Genomic DNA, 6,974 nt, shown 5'->3' with positions numbered 1-6,974 from the left:
CCCCGAAACACACTCAAGAGCTGAGGATAGTACTGAGCACCAACTAGTAACCTTTATCCTTTGCTAATTTTAAGCACGTCTTGGTTAAAACTGGTGCCGAATTTACCAGATGACTCTACTGACTAGTGAGCTACCTTTAATTATGCTCTAGGGGGTATATATTTAGCTCAAACTTAGGATATGTTAAAAACACTCGAAAAACCAATGGAGTTCCACTGCAATGTGAAGCATGTTTGGCTAACGTTAGCCTGGAGTCTGTAGTTATTCAGTGACAGCAAATATTTAAGCTAACAATAATAACCGTGAATAACTGTGAATAATAACCTCAATGCTGGCTCAGAAACAACTAGTATTAAAATAACAACAAGCGTTAGCAATAATTTTACGCCGGTTCAGTGACGTTAACCTTTAGCTAGAGATAAATATAGGCAAATTAACGTTAAGCCTGGTCAGGTGTCACTGAATTTACTGGACGCCTTTTTACATTTAACCAGTTTGCCAGAGATAAACACATACTAAGATAAGATAAATACTTTCAAAACAATAACTACCAACGTACTGACGAAGCAGAAAGTATGTTATTCTTAAGAAAAGACTGTTCACCTTTCTCAGAGAAATTCCGCTATGATCGCTCAGTGTCCTTTGCGTCTGAAGGGCTGCTCACTCGCAGGGCATGCCGGGAAATATGAATGACGCGTGTTTGATAAGAAAACAGCAGCGCCCCCTGGTGGACACTTTGAGGAGGTACAATTGGAAACAGCAGCCAAGGATTTGTTTTTATTATTATTTATTTATTTATTTATTTATTTTTATTATTTTTAAACTTTACAAACATGTTAAATGTTTATTGAACAATTTGGCATCAGGAAAAAAAAAAAAAAAGTATGTAGGCCTAAATAAAAATTTAAATAAATAGTACATTTTCATTTCTAACAGCAGCCAAGGATGATCATAGACGGTTATAGAAATGGTACCGACAAGATATTCTAATGATGAGGATCATAATCTTGATGGTGAATGTGGCCCAATGCAAATTAGTCTGACAAAAAATCTTAAAAGATCTCTTAGTAATAGAGTTGTGTATTTTATTATTGTTGTAAATATCAGAACAGCTCAAACGTTTAAATAAACGGCACATGTAGGCTTAAAGTTATGTCAGTTCCTCTCCTCTTCTTCCTCTCTTCTCCTCTCCTAGTGTTTCCTATCCTCTCCTCTTCTATCTTATCCTTCCTCTTCTCTCCTGGTGTTTCCTCTCCTCTCCTGGCGTTTCCTTTCCTCTCCTCGTGTTTCCTTTCCTCCCCTCTCCTTCCTTTCCTCTCCTTGTGTTTCCTTTCCTCTCAGAGAGTTTCCTCCCCTCTCCTTCCTTTCCTTTCCTAGTGTTTCCTCTCCTCTCCGAGTGTTTCCTCTCCTCTCCTTCCTCTCCTGTCCTAGTGTTCCCTCTCCTCTCCTGGAGGGTCTTCCTCAGCTCAGTCCTGCCGAGAGGGCTGCTCTGGATGGTGAGCTGACTCTGGAGTAGCTGACAGCTGCCGTCAACCAGATGGCCTCAGGAAAGGCACCGGGGATTGACGGTCTCTCCACAGATTTTTATCAATAGTTCTGGAGTACAATTGGACCTGACCTTCATGACGTTTTATGGAGGGATTAGGACGGGTTTCTTCCTGTTTCCTGTCAGCGAGCAGTATTGTCACTGCTGCCCAAGAAAGGCGATCTGACTTTGCTTAAGAAACTGGCCCTGTTTCCCTCCTCTGTACGGATTATAAATTACTTTCCAGAGCGTTGTCTAATAGACTGAAGGTTGTCCTGGAACTTATCATACACTCTGAACATCTTATTGTGTTCGGATGGTCGATCATGGACAATATTTTCTGCGTTCGGGACACTTATGATGTGTAATTGTATGTTGGATGTGGCATCATCTCTTTAGACCAGGAAAAGCTTTTGATAAGGTGGATCACTCCTATTTGTTTTCTGCACTGAGAGCTTTTGGTTTTGGTGATGGGTTTCTGTCTTGAGTTGGTTTATTGTATAATGGTGCACAGTGTTTGTTGAAGACGGGGGCAGGGCTGAGTCGGCCCATTCCTGTGCAGAGAGGGATACGACAGGGTTGCCCTATATCGAGACAGCTGTATACGTTTGCAATCGAGCCTTTCTTGTGCAGGATGAGGGCGCGACTCGGCAACCTTTTCCTGCCGGGGTCTTCAGGTATGGTGCGTCCTCTTACTGTTTTGGCGTATGCCGATGATGTCAATGTTTTTGTTCGCAGTCAGGAGGATGTTCAGTGTTTGCAGGATGCTCTGTCACTTTATGAGAGGGCCACATCTGCACGGTTGAACTGGGCTAAGAGTGAGGCATTACTGGTGGGTCGGTGGAGTGATACAGCGGTGCCCAGTCTGCCAGGGGGACTTGAGTGGGGGAAAGAAGGGTTGAAGGTTTGGGGTGTTTTTGGGTACGGAGGGGTTTGTGCAGAAGAACTGGGAGGGAGTGAGGGAGAAGTGTGCGCTCGGTTGTCTAAATGGCGGTGGTTGCCACCTCGGCTGTCCTTATGGGTCAGAGTTTTGGTTGCCAATACCTTGGTTGCCTCGACCTTTGGATAAGCTTGTTGCCTTGTACCACCGAGAAGCCTGATGGAGGACATTCAGAGAGCCATGGTGGATTTCTTCTGGTCGGGGAAGCACTGGGTTCGGGCAGCGGTTCTGTACCTACCGGTTGCTGAAGGTGGCCGGGGCGGTGGATATTCTATCAAAACATGCCTCCTTTTGTATCCCGACTGCCCAGAAACTTTTGTATCCATGGACCAGCTGGCTTGATCGGCCGATTGCTGCTGAGAGAGCTGGGCGGATGGTTATGACCGGCCGCTCTTTCTTTGAGGACGAGGATATGGACCTTTCTGGGCTCACGTCGTTCTACAGTTTGTCTGCAAGCGTGGCGGGTGATGACGTGTTTGAGGGCTGCAGGAGAGACTCCGGGGATGTGGCTCTTTGAAGAACCGTGTTTTTTAATGATTTCATAAGTACTGGTTGTTGCAATCTGAAAGTCTGAGGTCCGTCTCAGGGAGGCTGGGTGCCAACTGGGTCACCTGATGACGGTGAACTGCATCTCTGGTGAAGCTCTGAGACGGAGTAGCAACATCACCTCCATCAGACTCATCGATAGGGTGGTGCATGAGGTTGGGTGCTGCCTGGAGCAGCCTCAGCGGATGCTGGTACAGACCGGTCTCTCTGTGAGCAGTGGAGTGAGGGGTGTGAATACAGTTTCCCTCTCTGTCCATTACACATCTGTGGGGGAGTGGCGGGAGGAGGCGGGCTCTGCTGTCTTTCTCGACCCCTCGCCTGGCCAAGTTCCCGGATGCTGGGAAGAAAGCACTGTATCATACCTGCGGAAAGGTGCTGAACCTGCGGTCTTTGGCTGGGCTAAGGGAGTCAGGTGGACTGAGTTTTTGGTCCTGATGGTTCCCCGAGGACAGTTGGCCAGCCCGTACAAGCTGCCCGTTGAAAGGGGCAGCGGACTCCAATGGAGGATTGTGCATGGGGCCATAGCTACAAACCACTACAGGGGCACATCAATCCCGAGCTGGGGGAGGGGTGTAGTTTTGTTTTGACGTAGAGACTCTGGCGCATCTGTTGTTGGTTGTCCGCGCTGACTGATGGTGGAGGTCACTAAAAGGTGGGTTCAGGGTCTAGGGGAGTTGTTTATTTTGGTCCACGTTATGAAGAATGAGAACGCTGTTCACGTCCTGTGAATTTTTGTTTGCTACGGCGAAACTGGCCATCTGGCTGTCCGTAGGAATATGGGGCGGGGGGGGGGGGGGGGGGGGGGGGGGGGCAGCGTGGAGCCGGCACGATGCTATGAAGGGGTTGGTAGGGCCCGGCGGGGTGAGCACTATTACTACCAGCTGATGGACAATTTGGGGGGTTTTGGTAATGTGTGGGCTGAAAGGGTGTGTTGTGCTCGTGGGGAGGGAGGGAGGGGGGGGGTTGGTGCTCAGGTTTTGAATGGAAATGTAACAGTTTTTTTTTTGTATTGGTGTATTTGTTTAGTTGTTTTTTTGTTTGTGTTTTTGGGTTATTTGTGATTTGAAAATGGTTCAATAAGGGACTTTAAAACCAAAAACCTAGTGTTTCCTCCTCTCTCCCTTTTTTCAGTTTCTCTCTCTTTTCATTTCCTTCTTCCTCTCCTTCTAGTGTTTCCTTCCTCTTCCAGTTTTCTCCTTCCAGTGTTCCCTCTTCCTAGTGTTTCTCGCCTAGTTTTCCTACTCCTCCCTTTTCGTCTAGTGTTTCCTTTCCTCTCCTAGTGTTCCTCTCCTATCACCTTAGGTTTCATTCCTCCTCTCCTAGTGTTTCATCTCCTTAGATGTTCCTCCCTCTCTTCCTTCTCCTGTCCTAGTGTTCATCTCTTCCTCTCTAGTGTTTCCTCTCCTCGTGTTTCTTTCTTCCTCTCCTCTTCTTCCTTACTATTTATCTATCTACTCTCCTTCCTTACTAGGCTTCCTTCCCTCTCTCTCCTAGGTTCCTTTCTCTCGCTCTCCTAACTCCTAGTGTTTCTTTCTCTCTCTCTTCCTCTCCTAGTGTTTACTCTCCTCTCTTCCTCCTCCTTATGTTCTCTTTCCTCTATCTATCCTATTGTTTCCTCTCTTCCTTCCTTCCTAGTGTTTCCTTCCCTCTATCATAGGTTCCTTCCTCTCCTCTCCTCCCTCTCCTCGTGTTTCCTTCCTCTCTCGCCCTACTCTCCTGGTGTTTCCTCTCCTTCCACTGGTAGAGTAGCTAGTCTCCTCTCACAGATCCTCTTCAGCAGGTTGGAGACACTGTAGGTAACCTACCCCGAACCTAACCACCTAACCCAACACTAACCTAACCCTCTCTCCTCTCACTGTAGCGTAGTCGTCTCCTCCACAGATTATCGCAGGTGGAGCACATGTAGGGAAACCAGCTTTCCTGTAGTTGTCTCGGGTGTGAGAAGCCCACACAGCTCCCTGCTGTATGTCCTGCGGGCTCAAGCTCCCAGAACCGCAGGGGAGACGCACGCAGACAGTGAAAAACTAAAAAAATAAACGTGGGCTTTACTGTAATCGGTTACATGGCACACACCCCTTCTCAATACAAAATGTATCATGAAATTAAAACCGCTGCCCACCAGACAAATGCAATCACAGCATTAGCAAGTGAGAGGAGACTGTCGCTTTAAAAATAATTAAAATGGAAGATAAAAGACATTAACTTTAGCCTTTAAATTGCCTTTATTTAATTACATTTTAATATAGTGTCAAATTGTAACAGACGTTATCTCAGGACACTTTACAGATAAAGTAGGTCTATTATTTACTACCAAATAATATATATAAATAATATCAAAACAATGTACGAACACAGTCATAAAATAGTGGTACTGGGTGTTTCTATTAAAAAAAAGACATTTTCTTGCTGTTGCTTCTTATTTTGAAAATCTGCTTTCAGTCCTATTAAAAAAAATAGACATTTTATATGTAAATCATGAGGAAAGTCTGCCGTACGCATGTACAGACTCAGTCGATTTTCTTCTATCATAAACATCTTCACGCGTGATCTAAAGCTGCAGGAATGGAAATCAGTTTATGGTGGTTCGTCGCCTCAGGAGCCGTTCGTCCCGGTACAAACCCCCTCCCCCCCTTGTCTCCCCCCCCCCCCCCCCCCCCCCCCCCCCCCATCACTCACCCCAGGCCCTTCTCCACCGGGGAGCCGTTACTCCAACGCCAGCCCCCGCCATCCCCACTCGTCATCAGGCCCAGCCAGTAGGAGTCCCCCTGGCTCAGACTCTGGGCTCCCACAGAAACACCTGAGAAGAACAGGGTGGAAGGGTGTAGAAGTGATGATGAGAGAGGGAATGAGACAACTCCGGATCATTTACCCTTTGTGTCCTCGAGTATATTTTTTCAAAGTTTCTATATTAGAAATATGGGTTCTGGGCGCCTAGATAGACCATTTGTAGAGCGGGGCGCCCACATATATGACGCACGGGCCCAGGTTCAACCTACGGCCCTTTGCAGCATGTCATTTCTCCTATCTCCCCTTTTATTTCTTTAACTAGTCTGTCAATAGAGGCCAAAAAATGCCCAAAAATAGACACGTGTTGTTGTTTTTTTTTAACCAAATTGCCCAAAAATAACATGGCTGGTTCCATCTAACGCTCTTTGCAAGAAAAATGAATCTTACTTTCATTAAATGTGGCTGCTGCCATTGAGCAAATTTAAAGTTTTTTGAAATTGTCCGGTCTCGGGTCCAAGACCGGACCGAGTACTACAGCCTGGTCAGAGGAGACATTTTTGGTGTTAAATACTTAGTCTTCTACTTCATTTCCTGCACTGATGAATTTATTTTCTAAGATTTATAGTGGAAATGTCTTTATTTATGTAAAGGAAACACCAACATCCATGCGGCAATGATACAAAACTGTATCTCGCTGTATTGCTTCAATATTCTTCTATAGATCAACTTTTGTGTAGTTGTGTTTAGCGTTTGCGGCCGTGTTGACCATCCCAGTGGCAGTGTGTTTAGCGAGTGAGAAGTATTCTGATTCAGAGTTTTGTTAGCAGTGTGATTGATTCGACAATGGGTTTATGCCGCTGAGCATTTGGCATGAGAATGGTGTTTAGTGTTTTAGCTATTAGAAAAACTGTAAAACCCTTCTTTTTCCCCCCCCAAAGTTTTCTGAAATGTAACATTTTATATATGCAATCTCTTGTTAAACATGTGCTGATTAGCATAGTTTCCAGAACAGAAATCTGCGCGTTGGATATGACAAGATTCAAATTCTCTTCTTTTGTTGTTAACATATTGAGTGAAAGGACATTAGATCTACTTTCTCCACTCAAAAATCAGAAAACCCTGTCAGTAGCCATAAAAAAATCACTGGTGCCGTGTTTGTAAGAATCTTACATTTGCAAGACATTAGTGGAAAGGGAATATTAACTACATGGACATGAATCTTCCTTAGTTGCTTAT

General features: G+C 45.5%; 1 protein-coding gene across 1 annotated transcript in view; it reads right to left on the bottom strand.

Annotated features, from left to right (window-relative positions):
• Positions 1-717, bottom strand: part of LOC116701567 (cytochrome c oxidase subunit 6B1) — a 5,735-nt gene extending 5,018 nt beyond the window's left edge. The window contains exon 1 of the mRNA XM_032535302.1: positions 604-717. The gene's annotated coding sequence lies outside the window, so the exon portion shown is untranslated. The remainder of the gene's footprint in view (positions 1-603) is intronic.
• Positions 718-6,974: the final 6,257 nt, after the last annotated feature.

This window comes from Etheostoma spectabile, chromosome 14 (assembly GCF_008692095.1).
Source record: "Etheostoma spectabile isolate EspeVRDwgs_2016 chromosome 14, UIUC_Espe_1.0, whole genome shotgun sequence".
NCBI lineage: Eukaryota > Metazoa > Chordata > Actinopteri > Perciformes > Percidae > Etheostoma > Etheostoma spectabile.
Note: the sequence above shows the minus strand (reverse complement) of the source record. Positions and strands in the feature narration are given on the sequence as shown.